Source organism: Chiloscyllium punctatum, chromosome 4, assembly GCF_047496795.1.
Source record: "Chiloscyllium punctatum isolate Juve2018m chromosome 4, sChiPun1.3, whole genome shotgun sequence".
Taxonomy (NCBI): Eukaryota; Metazoa; Chordata; class Chondrichthyes; order Orectolobiformes; family Hemiscylliidae; genus Chiloscyllium; species Chiloscyllium punctatum.
In genome coordinates this window covers 12592450-12608891 of record NC_092742.1, presented here as the reverse complement: position 1 = coordinate 12608891, position 16442 = coordinate 12592450, and positions in this window count along the sequence as shown.

The following is a 16442-nucleotide window of genomic DNA, read 5'->3' as shown; positions in this document are numbered from 1 at the left end:
AAAAATATGGTGACAAGGAGATCAAAGCTGGGAATTAAATAGAGTCATCGTGATATACAGCATGGAAACAGACCCTTCAGTCCAACCCGTCCATGCCGACCAGATATCTTAAACTGATCCCATTTGCCAGCACCCGGCCCATATCCCTCTAAACCCTTCCTATTCATATACCCATCCAGATGCCTTTTAAATGTTGTAATTGTACCAGCCTCCACCACTTCCTCTGGCAGCTCATTCCACACACACATCACCCTCTGTGTGAAAAACATACCCCTCGGGTCCTTTTTAAATCTTTCCCCTCTCAGCTAAAACCTACACCCTCTAGTTCTAGACTCCCCCACCCCAGGGAAAAGACCTTGGCTATTCCCCTTATCCATGCCCCTCGTGATTTTATAAACCTCTATAAATTCACCCCCTCAGCTTTAGCAGCAGAAAAAAAAATATGTATTGTCTTTCAGTTTTCTTAAAAACTTTATTCCATGAATGGCTTTTATGTATGAGCTATGGTACACACGTTTTTCTGTTTTTTTTGTATTGAATGCATGTAACAATAGAAGATATTCAAGAGTTACCTTAATCTTCGCGTAGGTTGGGAAATTCAGCTTTGCAGAGGAAGCCTGGTGCATTTGGAACAGTCTCCTGGAACAATATCGGCAAAAGTGAGGACTACAGATGCTGGAAATCAGAGTCTAGATTAGGGTGGTGCTGGAAAAGCACAGCAGGTCAGGCAGCATCCGAGGTACAATATGTCATGGATCCAACCAGTTACCAGCCTGTTTTGGATCTGGTGGTGAGTAATGGAGCAGGTTTGATGAAAGCTCTCAGAGTATACGAACCTCTCTGAAACAGTGACCATAATGTGGCAGGATTTAACATTGAGTTTGAGAGGGAGGAATAGGGGTCGAAACCAATTGTGATAAACCTCAATGATGGTAATTAGAAAGGAATAAGGGCAGAGCAAGCTGGAGTTACAGCAGAAAAGACGGCTGAGGAACAATGACAGGCGTAATGAAAGCAAACTTTCACTCCATTGTAGTTTTGGTTTACTCATTCAGGAGATATAGGCACCAGCATTTATTACCCGTCCTTAGTTGCCCCTTGAGAAGGTGAGGGTGAACTGCCTTCTTGAACCACTGCAGTCCTTTTGTGCTGTAGGCAGACCCACAATGTCCTTCGGGAGGGAATTCCAGGATTTTAACCCAGTGACAGTGAAGGAATATTCCCAAGACTGGATGGTGAGTGGCTCAGAGGGGAACTTTTCAGGTGATGGAGTTTCCATGTTTCTGCTGCCCTTGTCCTTCTCTATTCACAGATCCCTGGGGTCAGCAGAGCACGTGAATGGGATAGTTGAGAAGGCACATGGGACACTTGCTTTCATCAGTCATGGTATCGAGTATAAGAGCAAGAAGGTAATGTTGGAGTTGTGCAGAGAATTGGCCAGGCCACAACTGGAGTACTGTGTGCAGTTTATTATGGACTAGACCAGACTTCCCTCCAAATATTTTAAAGGAAGCCTAGACCCTAACATGTTCTTATTCTAACGGTAAGTGTAAAATGCCATGTTCCAGATGCAATGTGAATGGTCAATCGAGTCAACATTAAGCAAAACACAATTTCTTGAAACACTTTATTTAAAATATAACAAAAGAAAGAAGAAATTGGAACAACTGAACTCTATTGGAAAACTTATTAAATAATAGATACAGTAACTATTACTAATTAACCGTTCCAATACAGTAATGTCCCATAAACACAGCCCCTTGGCAAAAAGGGCCAATTCTCTAAACGGATGGTCTCACACGCAGCTCAGCAGCTAAGGAAGAGAACCCACAACATTTGGCTGTAATTGAGAAAGGGAGAAAGAGCTTTCAGTTCTTCAAGACCCCAAGAGTGACTGCTGAAAACTAACTAGAAATCCTTGATCTGTGAGAGCTTCACCCACACCCACTCAGGCTGCTTCTATTGTTCCATTTTTTAAAAAATCCCAAGGTCTCACAAGTTATTTATCTTCTCTCAGAGTGCACAGCGCCTGTCCCCCAATCTCTCTCTAAAAGAAAACACAACAAAACACACCTCATAAAACCATAGCATTGTCACACTAGGGCTCCTGTGCCACACTCAGTTGAATGCAGCCTTGATGTCAAGGGCTGTCACTCTCACCTCCACCCTGGAATTCAGCTCGTTCACCATGTCTGAACCAAGGCTGTAATGAGATCAGGAGCTGAGTGGCCCTGGGTATCACTGAGCAAGGTATTGCTGAGCAGGTGCTGCTTGATAGCACTGTTGATGACCCCTTCATTTTTACAAGAAGGACCGGTTGTACTGGAGGTGCACCAATCTCCTGGGAGGGAGGTTAGCTAGAGCTCTCCAGGAGAGATTAAACTAGTTTGGCAGGGGATTGTTAACTGGAGCTACAGATCAAAGGATGGAGTAGCTGGTGAACAGGCAGATACAGCGTGCAGAGAGGCTGTGAGGAAGGATAGACAGTTGATAGGGCAAATTTGCAGTCAGTGCGATGGGTTGAAGTGTGTTTATTTTATCGCAAGAAGTATCAGGAATAGGGGAGATGAACTTAGAGCATGGATGAGTACTTGGAATTATGATGTTGTGGCCATTACGGAAACTTGGATATCACAGGGGCAGGAATGGCTGTTAGATGTTCCAGGGTATAGGCGTTACAAAGGGAATAGGGAGGGAGGTAAAAGAGGTGGGGGAGCTAATCAGGGATAGTATTACATTTACAGAAAAAGAGGTCGTCTAGGAGAGTGTGTCTACACAGTCAGTATGGGTGGAAGTCGGAAACAGGAAAGGAGCAGTCACTTCATTGGGAGTTTTCTACGGACCTCCCCCAATAGCAACAGAGACGCAGAGGAGCAGATTGGGAGGCAGATTTTGGAAAGGTGCAGAAGTAACAGGGTTGTTGTCATGGGTGATTTTAACTTCCCTAATATTTATTGGAATATCCTTAGCTTTTGGGGTTGAAAAGTGTGGTTCTGGAAAAGCACAGCAGGTCAGGCAGCATCCGAGGAGCAGGAGAATCGACGTTTCGAGCATTAGCCTTTCCCAGGGTCACACTGTTCGACTCTGATCTCCACTATCTGCAGACTGTCTCCTGGAACAGCTTTTGTCAGGTGCGTCCAGGAAGGATTCCTGACTCAACATGTAGATAGCTGAAAATGTGTTGCTGGAAAAGCGCAGCAGGTCAGGCAGCATCCAAGGAGCAGGAGAATCGACGTTAGGGGCATGAGCCCTTCTTCAGGAATGTAGATAGGCTGGCTGGAGGGGAGCCTTGGGAACGAACCAGGTCAGGGGTCAGACCTCTCGGTGGGAGAGCAGTTTGGCAATTGTGATCATAGTTCCCTGATTTTTACTATAGGGATAGGAACAGACGGGATGGGAAGTATTGAACTGGGGGAGGGGGAATTCCAATGCGATTAGGCAGGAACTGGTGCACCGAAACTGGGACAGATGTTCTTGGAGAAATGCATGACAGAAATGTGGAGGTTGTTTAGGGAGCACCTGCTGATAGTTTTGGATAGGTATGTCTCACTGAGGCAAGGAGGGGATGGTCAGGTGAAAGAACCTCGGGTGACAAGGGATGTGGAATATCTAGTCAAGAGGATGAAAGAAGCTTACTTAAGGTTGGGGCAAGGATCAGACAGAGGGTTACAAGGTAGCCAGGAAGGAACTGAGGAATGGACTGAGGAGAGTTAGGCCGGGGTCTGAAAAAGCTTTACAATATAGGATTAAGGAAAAGTCCAAGGTGTTTTGCACTTATGTAAGGAACAAGAGGATGGCCAGAGTGAGGGTAGGGCTGATCAGAGATTGTGGAGGGAACCTGTGCCTGGAGTCAGAGGAAGTTGGGAATGAATACTTTGCTTCAGTATTCACTAGTGAGAGGGACTTGACATTGGTGAGGACAATGTGATACAGGCTGATATGCTCGAACAGGTTGCTGTTAAGAAGGAGAATGCACTGAAAATTTTGAAAAAACATGGGGATAGATAAATCCCCTGGGTCAGATATACCCAAGGTTTCTACAGGAAGTGAGGGAAGAGATTGCAACGCCTTTGGTGATGATCTTTGCATTCTCATTGTCCACTGGAGTAGTGCCAGATGATTGATGGATGGCCAATATTATTCCCTTGTTCAAGAAAGGGATTAGGGATAATCCTGGGAACTGCAGACAGTCGGTTTTATATCAGTATTGGGCAAATTATTGGAGAGACAGGATTTATGATTACTTGGAAAACCATAGTTTGATTAGAGATAGTCAGCATGGCTTTGTGAGGGGCAGGTCATGCCTCACAAGCCTTACTGAATTCTTTGAGGATGTGACAAAACACATTGGTGAAGGTAGAACAGTGGATGCAGTGTATATGGATTTTAGCAAGGCATTTGATAAGGTTTCCCGTTGTAAGCTCATTCAGAAAATAAGGAGGCATGGATACAGGGAAATTTGACTGTATGGAGACAGAATTGGCTGGCCCATAGAAGACAGAGGGTGGTAGTAGATGGAAAGTATTCACCCTGGAGCTCGGTGACCAATGGTGTTCCACAGGGATTGGTTATGGGACCTCGGCTCTTTGTGATCTTTATAAATGACTTAGAGGAAATGGAAGATGGGTTAGCAAGTTTGCTGATGACACAAAGGTTGGTGGAGTTGTGGATGGTGTGCAGGGGGACGTTGACAGGACGCAGAGCTGGGCTGAGAAGTGGCAGATCAAGTTCAACCTGGAAAAATATGAAGTCATTCATTTTGGAAAGTCGAATTACAATACAGATTACAGTGTTAAAGACTGGATTCTTGGCAGTGTGGAGGAACAGAGGGATCTTGGAGTCCACATCCATAGATCCCTCAAAGTTGCCACCCAAGTTGATAGGGTAAGAAGGGGTACGATGTTTTGGCTTTCATTAACAGGGGGATGGAGTTCAAGAGCCATGAGGTTATGCTGCAGCTCTATAGAGGCCTGGTTAGACCACTATATTGTGTTCAGTTCTGGTCACTTCATTATAGGAAAGGTGTGGAAGCTTTAGAGAGGGTGCAGAGGAGATTTACCAGGAAGCTGCCTGGTAGGGCATATCTTATGAAGAAAGGTTGAGGGAGCTAGGGCTTTTCTCATTGGAGCGAAGAAGGATGAGAGGTGACTTGATAGAGATGTACAAGATGATGAGAGTGGATAGCCAGAGACTTTTTCCCAGGGCAGAAATGTCTATCATGAGGGGCCATAATTTTATGGTGATTGGAGGAAGGTATGGGGAGATGTCAGTGGTAGGTTCCTTACCCAGAGAGTGGTGGGTATGTGGAATGCACTGCCAGCAGTGGTACTACAGTCGGATACATTTGAGCGACTCTTGGCTAGGCACATGGATGATCGTAAAATGAAAAGTATGTAGGTTAGTTTGAACTTAGAGTAGGATAAAAGGTCAGCACAACATCGAGGGCCGAAGGGCCTGTACTGTGCTATATTGTTCTATGTTCTATGTTGTACTGATGATCATGAATAGACTGAGGGAGCAGTAATTGGCAAGGTTGGATTTGTCCATGTTGTAACTGTACTGGGAGAGCTTGGCTCGGGGAGTGGCAAGTTCTGGAGCACAAGTCTTCAGTACTGTTGCCAGAATGTTGTCAGGACCCATAACCTTTGCAGCATCCAGTGTCTCCAACCGTTTCTTGGATGAAGACTGGTATCTGTATTGCTGGGGACCAATGGAGGAGGCCGAGATGTATCATCACTCGACACTTCTGGCTGAAGATTGCTGCAAATGGGGTGGCATGGTGACTGAATGGTTAACACGGCTGCCTCATGGTACCAGGGACCCAGGTTCAAATCCAGCCTCGGGTGACTGTTTGTGTGGAGTTTGCATATTCTCCCCATGTCTATGCGGATCCCCTCCGGGTGCTCCAGTTTCCTCCCACTGCCCATATATGTACAGGTTAGGTGAATTGGCCATGCGAAATTGCCCATAGTGTCCAGGGATGTGCAGGCTAGGTGGATTAGGCATGGGATGTCTGGGTGGGATGCTCTTCTGAGGGTCAGTATGGACTTGATGGGCCGAAGAGCTTGCTTCCACATTCTATGAAGGCTTCGACCCCTGTCTTTTGCACCGATGTGCTGGGCTCCTTCGTTATGGGGATATTTGTGGAGCCTTCTCCTCCAGTGAGTTGTTTAATTGTCCATTACCATTCATGCCTGGATGTGGCAGGACTGAAGAGCTTAGATCTGATCTGTTGCTGGTGGGCTCACTTAGCTCTGTCGATCACTTGCTACCTATGCTGTTTGGCATGCAAGGAGCCCAGTTAAGTAGCTTCGTCAGATTGACGCAGCATCTTCAGATGTGCCTGGTGCTGCTCCTGGCATGCCCTCCTGCACTCTCCATTGGACCAGGGTTGATCCCCTGGCCTGATGGTAATGGTTGAGTGGGGGCTATGTTGAGCCATGAGGTTATAGATTGTGCTGGAGTACAATTCTGCTGCTGTTGATGGCCCACAGCACCTCATGGATGCCCAATCCTGAGTAACTAGATCTGTTCAAATCTTACTCCATTGAGCATGGTGATAGTGCCACTCAGAATGTGAAGGTGGGACTTTGTCTCCACAAAGCCTGTGTTCTGTTCATGAAGGTTGGTGAATGGATTTCTTGCGCCCTCTGATGGTATCTTGTGGACATAGCAAACTGTTTGGAGCTTTTTCTTATTTCGCACTTTATCAATATTTAATTGCTGGATAATGCAAACTCAGGATATCAAGAAAACATCTTCCGGTAAAGCAAGCATTAATCTTTTTACCTATTTGTTGTTACTAATTCTTTGTGTGACATTCCACTCTAAAACACTATAGATTCAAGTTGAACAGAGAGACAAAAGCACACATGCCAGACCAATAATCTGTACTGTTCTGCTTTTACAGTTGTTGTTGCCATAGTCTCACCAGACCGTAGGGGCTGCTCTCTCATTAGACAGAGAAGTTAAAAGTCACACAACACCAGGGTATAGTCCAACAGGTTTAATTGGAAGCACACTAGCTTTCGGAGCGTCGCTCCTTCATCAGGTGGAAGGAAACAATTGGTGGTGATTTAACCACCAGACCTCAGGCAAGGGAAGAGGGTGAGAAGGAGAGTCCTTCGTGGTAACTTCAAACCGGTGATAGGAATTGAACCCACACTGTTGGCATCACACTGGCAGAAATTTAGCCACCAGGGTACATGAACATCAACTAGCCACAAAAAGATATGACTCTCTCCCACTAGTATCCTCACATATGGATGAGGTAGGACACCACTTCAACTGGGAAAATGCATCCACCCTCGGACAAGCCAAAAAGAGACAGGCATGAGAATTCCTAGAAGCATGGCATTCCAACTGGAACTCTATTAACAAACACAATGACTTGGATCCCATTTACCACCCCATGAGAAAAAGAACAGGAAATGACATCACCGTGGGAAATGACGTCACCACCGGAAATAATATCACCAACCATAGGAAACTCAAACATATAAATAGAAAGCGGGCTACACCACCAGTGTTTCATCCAGAGGCTCACTGAAGATGTTACCAAGTAGGGTGATGAAACATCTGAAAATGAACCTTCCAGCTCAGTGAGCAAACCTACATCCAAAACCTCAACCTGAACTACAAATCTCCTGAAAACTTGCTAACAGATACTCGAATGTTATGGACCAGACCAGAACAGCCCCAAAATATTTTAAAAAGGTAGCCTAGACCCAAACTTTCTCTTAGTTTAAAGACAAATGTAAAATGTGTGTTCCAGATGCAATATGGCTGCTCAAACTACTCAATGAGAAGCAAAACACAATTTATTCAAACACTATAGTTAAAGTAGAAGAAAAGAAAGAAGAACTTCAACTAACTTAATAAAAACTGAAACAACTGCGGATGCTATAAGTCAGAAACAAAAACAGAAGTTGCTGTAAAAGCTCAGCAAGTCTGGCAGCATCTGTGAAGAGAAATCATAGAATCCCTACAGTGTGGAAACAAGCCCTTTAGCCCAACAAGTCCACACTAACCCTCTGAAGAGTAAGCTACCCAGACCCATTCCCCTTATCCTACATCTTGTCAGATGTGGGAGTTTAAAGAGAGTTTAAGGGTTACTGCGGATTATATCTGCCATAAATGCTGTTGGATGCGAATCTTATCAGATCGAGTGGATCGGTTGGAGAGACAGATAGAAGCAATGAGGAATTTGCAACAGCAACAGTATGTGATGGAGGGTAGTTATAGGAAGGGGGGGAAAGTCTCAGATACAGTCACATAGACGGGTTAACTTCAGGAAGGGTAAGAAAGGTAGGCAGCTAGTGCAGGAGTCTTTTGTGGCTATACCCATTTCAAACGGGTATGCTGTTTTGGAAAATGTAGGGGGTGATGGATTCTCAGGGGAACGTAGCATGAACAGCCAAGTTTCTTGTATTGAGACTGGCTCTAATGCAACAAGGGGTACGTCGGCTTCCAAGAGATCAATTATGTTAAGGGACTCTGTAGTCCAAGGAACAGACTGACGTTTCTGTGGCCAGCAGAGAAAAAGCAGAATGATGTGTTGTTTCCCTGTTGCCAGGATCAAGGATGTCTCAGAGAGGGTGCAGAATGTTTTCACGGGGGAGAGGGGCCAGCAGGAGGTCATTGTCCACATTGAAACCAACGACACTGGAAGGGAAAGGGTTGAGATTCTGAAGGGTGATTACAGAGAGTTAGGCAGAAATTTAAAAAGGAGGTCCTCAAAGGTAGTAATATCTGGATTACTCTCAGTGCTATGAGCGAGTGAGGGCAGGAATAGGAGGATAGAGCAGATGAATGCATGGCTTGAGGAGCTGGTGTATGGGAGAAGGATTCACAGTTTTGGATCATTGGAATCTCTTTTGGGGTAGAAGTGACCTGTACAAGAAGGACGGATTGCACCTAAATTGGAAGGGGACTAATATACTGGCAGGGAGATTTGCTAGAACTGCTTGGGAGGATTTAAACTAGTAAGGTGTGGGGGAGGGGAAGGGGGGTAAGGGGGGGTGGGGGGGAGCGGAGGTGGAACCCAGGGAGATAGTGAGGAAAGAGATCAATCTGAGACTGGTACAGCTGAGAACAGACGTGAGTCAAACAGCCAGGGCAGGCAGGGACAAGGTAGGACTAATAAATTAAACTGCATTTATTTCAATGCAAGGGGCCTAACAGGGAAGGCAGATGAACTCAGGGCATGGTTAGGAACATGGGACTGGGATATCATAGCAATTTTGGAAATATGTCTCGGGGATGAGCAGGACTGGCAGCTTAATATTCCAGGATACAAATGTTACAGGAAGAATAGAAAGGGAGGCAAGAGAGGAGGGAGGCTGGCATTTTTGATAAGGGATAGCATTACAGCTGTACTGAGGGAGGATATTCCTGGAAATACATCCAGGGAAGTTATTTGGGTGGAACTGAGAAATAAGAAAGGGATGATCACCTTATTGGGATTGTATTATAGACCCTCCAATAGTCAGAGGGAAATTGAGTAACAAACTTGTAAGAAGATCTCAGTTATCTGTAAGGATAACAGGGTAGTTATGGTAGGGGATTTTACCTTTCCAAAGATAGACTAGACTGCCATAGTGTTAAGGGTTTAGATGGAGAGGAATTTCTTAAGTGTGTACAAGACAATTTTCTGATTCAATATGTGGATGTACCTACTAGAGAAGGTGCAAAACTTGACCTACTCTTGGGAAATAAGGCAGGGCACTGGATTAGTGGTGCTGGAAGAGCACAGCAGTACAGGCAGCATCCAAGTAGCTTCGAAATCGATGTTTCGGGCAAAAGCCCTTCATCAGAAAATAAGGCAGGGTAGGTGACTGAGGTGTCAGTTGGGGAACACTTTGGGGCCAGCGACCATAATTTTATTCGTTTCAAAATCGTGATGGAAAAGGATAGACCTAATCTAAAAGTTGAAGTTCTAAATTGGAGAAAGGCCAATTTTGATGGTATTAGGCAAGAACTTTTGAAAGCTGGTTGGAGGTAGATGTTCGCAGGTAAAGGGACGGCTGGAAAATGGGAAGCCTTCAGAAATGAGATAACGAGAATCCAGAGAAAGTATATTCCTGTCAGGGTGAAAGGGAAGGCTGGTAGGTATAGGGAATGCTGGATGACTAAAGAAATTGAGGGTTTGGTTAAGAAAAAGAAGGAAGCATATGTCAGGTATAGACAGGATAGATTGAGTGAATCCTTAGAGGAGTATAAAGGAAGTAGGAGTATACTTAAGAGGGAAATCAGGAGGGCAAAAAGGGGACATGAGATAGCATTGGCAAATAGAATTAAGGAGAATCCAAAGGGTTTTTACAAATATATTAAGGACAAAAGGGTAACTAGGGAGAGAATAGGGCTCCTCAAATATCAGCAAGGCGGCCTTTGTGTGGAGCCACAGAAAATGGGGGAGGTACTAAGTGAATATTTTGCATCAGTATTTACTGTGGAAAAGGGTATGGAAGATATACAATAGAGGGAAATAGATGGTGACATCTTGAAAAATGTCCACATTACAGAGGAGGGAGTGCTGTATGTCTCGAAATGGTTAAAGGTGGATAAATCTCCAGGACCTGATCAGGTTACCTGAGAACTCTGTGGGAAGCTAGAGAAGTGATTGGTGGGCCTCTTGCTGAGATATTTGTATCATCGATAGTCACAGGTGAGGTGCCGGAAGACTGGAAGTTGGCAAATATGGTGCCACTGTTTAAGAAGGGTGATCAGGACAAGCCAGGGAACTATAGACCGGTGAGCCTGACGTCGGTGGTGGGCAAGTTGTTGGAGGGAATCCTGAGGGACAGGATGTACATGTATTTGGAAAGGCAAGGACTAATTTGGAATAGTCAACATGGCTTTGTGCCTGAGAAATCATGTCTCACAAACCTGATTGAGATTTTTGAAGAAGGAACAAAGAGGATTGATGAGGGCAGAGCGGTAGAAGTGATCTATACGGACTTCAGTAAGGCATTCGACAAGGTTCCCCATGGGAGACTGATTAGCAAGGTTAGATCTCATGGAATACAGGGAGAACTAGCCTTTCGGATACAGAACTAGCTCAAGGGTAGAAGACAGAGGGTGGTGGAGGGTTGTTTTTCAGACTGGAGGCCTGTGACCAGTGGAGCACCTGTGATCGGTGCTGGGCCCTTTACTTTTTGTCATTTACATAAATGATTTGGACGCGAGCATAAGAGGTACAGTTAGTAAGTTTGCAGATGATCTGAGAGCTACAGGGAGAGGCTGAACAGGCTGGGGCTGTTTTCTCTGGAGCGTTGGAGGCTGAGGGGTGACCTTATAGAGATTTACAAAATTATGAGGGGCATGGATAGGATAAATAGAAAAAGTCTTTTCCCTGGGGTCGGGGAGTCCAGAACTAGAGGGCATAGGTTTAGGGTGAGAGGGGAAAGATATAAAAGAGACCTAAGGGGCAACTTTTTCACGCAGAGGGTGGTACGTGTATGGAATGAGCTGCCAGAGGAAGTGGTGGAGGCTGGTACAATTGCAACATTTAAGACGCATTTGGATGGGTATATGAATAGGAAGGGTTTGGAGGGATACGGGCCAGGTACTGGCAGGTGAGACTAGATTGGGTTAGGATTAGAAGACTGAGAGGGGATCTGATTGAGACATATAAGATTATTAAAGGATTGGACACTCTGGAGGCAGGAAACATGTTTCCGCTGATGGGTGAATGCTGAACCAGAGGACACAGCTTAGAAATACGGGGTAGACCATTTAGGACAGAGATGAGGAGAAACTTCTTCACCCAGAGAGTGGTGGCAGTGTGGAATGCTCTGACTCAGAGGGCAGTGGAGGCCCAGTCTCTGGATTCATTTAAGAAAGGGTTGGATAGAGCTCTCAAGGATAGTGGAATCAAGGGTTATGGAGATAAGGCAGGAACAGGATACTGATTAGGAATGATCAGCCATGATCATATTGAATGGTGGTGCAGGCTCGAAGGGCAGAATGGCCTACTCCTGCACCTATTGTCTATTGTCTATTATCTATTGTCTATTGATATCTGGTTGGCATGGACGGGTTGGACCGAAGGGTCTGTTTCTGTGCTGTACGTTTCTATGACTCTATGACACCAAAATTGGAGGTGTAGTGGACAGCGAAGAGGGTTACCTCAGATTACAACAGGATCTTGACCAGATGGGTCAATGGGCTAAGAAGTGGCAGATGGTGTTTAATTCTGATAAATGCGAGGTGCTGCATTTTGGGAAAGCAAATCTTAGCAGGACTAATACACTTAATAGTAAGGTCTGAGGGAGTGTTGCTGAACAAAGAGACCTTGGAGTGCAGGTTCATAGCTCCTTGAAAGTGGAGTCGCAGGTAGATAGGATAGTGAAGAAGGCGTTTGGTATGTTTTCCTTTATTGGTCAGAGTATTGAGTACAGGAGTTGGGAGGTCATGTTGCGGCTGTACAGGACATTGGTTAGGCCACTGTTGGAATATTGCGTGCAATTCTGGTCTCCTTCCTATCGGAAAGATGTTGTGAAACTTGAAAGGGTTCAGAAAAGATTTACAAAGACGTTGCCAGGGTCAGAGGATTTGAGCTATAGGGAGAGGCTGAACAGGCTGGGGCTGTTTTCCCTGGAGCGTCGGAGGCTGAGGTTTACATAACATTATAGAGGTTTGCAACATCATGAGGAGCATGGATAGGATAAATAGACAAGGTATTTGGGGTGAGTGGAGTCCAGAACTAGACGGCATAGGTTTTGGGTGAGAGGGGAAAGATATAAAAGAGACCTAAGGAGCAACTTTTTAACGCAGAGGGTGGTACGTGGATGGAATGAACTGCCAGAGGAAGTGGTGGGGGCTGGTACAATTGCAACATTTAAGAGGCATTTGGATGGGTATATGAATAGAAAGGGTTTGGAGGGATATGGGCCGGGTGCTGGCAGGTGGGACTAGATTGGTTTGGGATATCTGGTCAGCATGGACGGGTTGGACCGAAGGGTCTGTTTCCATGCTGTACATCTCTATGACTCTATTTACCCCTGACTAATGCATCTAGCCTAAACATCCCTGAACACTATAGGCAATTTCGCATGGCCAATTCACCTAATCTGCACACCTTTCCAAGAGGAAGCCTATGCAGACATGGGGAGAACGTGCAAACTCCACACAGTTAGCCAAAGCTGGAAATGAACCCGAATCCCTGGGGCCACCTTGCCACCCCAGAGTTATCAGAGTTAATGTTTCAAGTCCAATGATCCTTCCTCAGAATAACTCACTCACTCTGATGTCTCCTCACAGATGCTGACAGACCTGCCGAACTTTTCCAGCAATTTCTGTTTATTAGAAAACCTAACAGAATAATAGATGTAGTCATCGTAACAAAGTAACTGCTCCAATATAGTAACATTCCATAAACACACCCTTTGGCAAAAAAGGCAAATTCAGAAATCAGATTTTCTTACATGCAATGCCCATGGTCAGAAGAGAAACCTCAGCTTCTCGCTGGAACCAGGTGAGGAAAAATAGCTTTCACTTCTTCAAGACTCCAGCAGCCTCTGCTGAACCTAAAAGCTAAAAAAGAGTAGAAATCCTTGTCTGTGAGAGCTAGCCACACTCAGCCAGGCTGCTTCTGTTGTTCCAATGTTTAAAAAAGAACCCCAAGGCCTCACAAGCTGTTAATGTTACCACAGACAGCTCACCGCCTCTCGTTCAATCTCTCTCTTAAAAGAAACCAGGACAAAATACACCTCTTAAAGCCACAGCATCATCACACTAGTCCTTCAATATCTTGTTATCTCTGGAATTTGTCCTTAAAAAAGGTAACAAATACGACGAAAGTATTTTCTCACACAGGATCCTATGTATTTGGAATTTCCTTTGTTGAAAACTGGAAGCTGAGTTCTTAAATATGTTGAGGCCGAGTTGGATAGGAACTTGTCAAGCAAGGAGATGAAATGTTACCAGAGATAAGCAGGAATTGAATTCCTATTGAATGGCAGAATTGCTTCAAGGGACTGACAGGCCTACTCCTGCTCCTGTCCTGCTGCTGTGTGCAGTAAAGTCGGGCAAAGTCGGCATGGTTTCATCAAGGGGAGGTCGTGCCTGACAAATCTGCTCAAATTCTTTGAGAAAGTAACAAGCAGGTTAGACCAAGGAGAGCCAATAGATGTTATCTACTTGGATTTCAAGCAGGCGTTTGACAAGGTGCTGCAAAGGAGGCTGCTGAGTAAGGTAAGAGCCCATGGTGTCATAAGCAAGGTGCTAGCATGCATAGAAGGTGCTAGCATGCATAGAAGTTTGACTGTCTGGCAGAAACTCTTTATCAGGAATCTTCACCTCCTGCTTCTTGGAAGCTGCCTGACCAGCTGTGCTTTTCCCTCACCACACGTTTTGACTCTGATCCCCATCACCTGCAGTCCTCACTTTCTCCCGTCTGGCAGAAAGCAAAGCGTGTGGATAAAATGGTCCTTCTCAGGATGGCAGCCGGTGACAAATAGTGTTCCACAAGGCTCAGTGTTGGGATCACAACTTTTCACTTTATACATTAATGGTCTAGATGAAGGAACTGAGGGCATTCTGGCTATGTGTGCAGATGATACAAAGATAGGTGGAGGAACAGGTAGCATTTAGGAGGTGAGGAGGCTGCAGAAGGATTTGGACAGGTGAGGAGAGTGGGCAAAGAAGTGCCAGCTGGAATACAGCTTGGGAAATTGTGAGGTCATGCATTTTAGTAGGAAGGCTAGAGGCATGGACTATTTTCTAAATGGGGAGAAAATTCAGAAGTCTGAACTGCAAAGATTCTCTCAAGTAAACTTGCAGGATGAGACAGTAGTTAGGAAGGCAGGTGCAATGATGGCATTTGTTCTGACAGGACTTGAATATAAAATCAGGGATGTACTTCTGAGGCTCTATAAAGCTCTGGTCAGACCACATTTGGAATATTGTCTGCAGTTTTGGGTCCCATATCTCAGGAAGGATGTATTAGCCCTGGATCATGCTCAGAGGAGGTTCTCGAGAATGGTCCCCGGAATGAAAAACTTAAATTATGAGGAATGTTTGAGGACTCTGGGTTTACACTCAATGGACTTTCGAAGGATGAGGGGGGATCTAATTGAATTTTTCAGAATATTGAATGTCCTGGACAGAGTGGATGTTGGGAAGATGTTTCCATTGTCAGGAGAGACTAGGACCTGAGTTCACAGCCTTAGAGTAAAAGGCTTTTAGAATGAAGATAAGGAGAAACTTCTTCAGCCACAGAGTGGTGAACCCGTGGAATTCTTTGCCACAGAAGGCTGTGGAGGCCAGGTCATTGAGGATATTTAAGATGGAGATGGATAGGTTCTTGATTGTCAAGGGGATCAAAGGTTACAGGGTGAAGGAGGGAGAATGGGATGAGAAGGTTATCAGTCATGATTGAATGGCGGAGCTGACTCGATGGGCTGAATGGCCTAATTTCTTCTCCTATGTCTTATGGTCTTATATGTTTGAAAATTGATTGCAGCAACTTCCACATCAAATAATTGCAGTGACTACATCCACTGTCTTTACCATAGGCACAGAATGGCAGCAGTATTACTATCTGAATATACACTCTAACACACAGCAAGGTTCCATTGGCAACACCTCTCAAATGGACAAAACTATGACCTTTATTACAAAAACTTGATCTGGCCAATGACATCCAAATAAAAGCAAAATATTGCAAATGCTGGAAATCCAAAATAAAAACAGAAAGTGAAAGAGATACTCAGCAGATCTGGCAGCATCTGCATATTCACTCTTGTTCGGTTAATGTCTCTTCATGAGACTTTTAAACAAACTGCTGACATAGCACACGTACACATCTCCCTTAAATTCATCCATTCAACAGTTTTGAAGAATGTGCATCTTCTGTTTCTGGAGCTTTTCCCTTACTTACTTCTAAACCCTTCAGGACTTCTTTTCTATGCCCTGTCTATTGTGTAAGTAATAAACTAAACTGCTAATGTTTCAGGCCTTTCCCCTCTGATTGACTACCCTTCAAAAAAATGTTTCATTCACTTACAAGTACTTTGGCAAAACCCTGGTAGGTGAAAGATGTTACTAGAAGACAAACTATTTATTTTATCCTTCACCTATTTCTGCTTCTGGTGTGGTGAGGGAGATTTACTTTGTGATTTCAACATGTAAAAGAATCATTAAACAGATGCTTGTGGGACAGATTTATTTGCAGGGAGATACTTAGAGATTTTCCTGCTCCTTGGATGCTGCCTGAAATGCTGTGCTTTTCCAGCACCACTCTAATCTAGAATCTGGTTTCCAGCATCTGCAGCCCTTGTTTTTACCTCCCTCTGTATCTAATGGTTTGGATATATTTGCACAATGTTATTTAGTGTCTACCCCCCTCCTCTGGTGCTGTGGATAGATTTGCACAGTGTTATTTAGTCTCTGCCTCCCTCTCTCTCTGTGGATAGATTTGCACAGTGTTATTAAGTCTC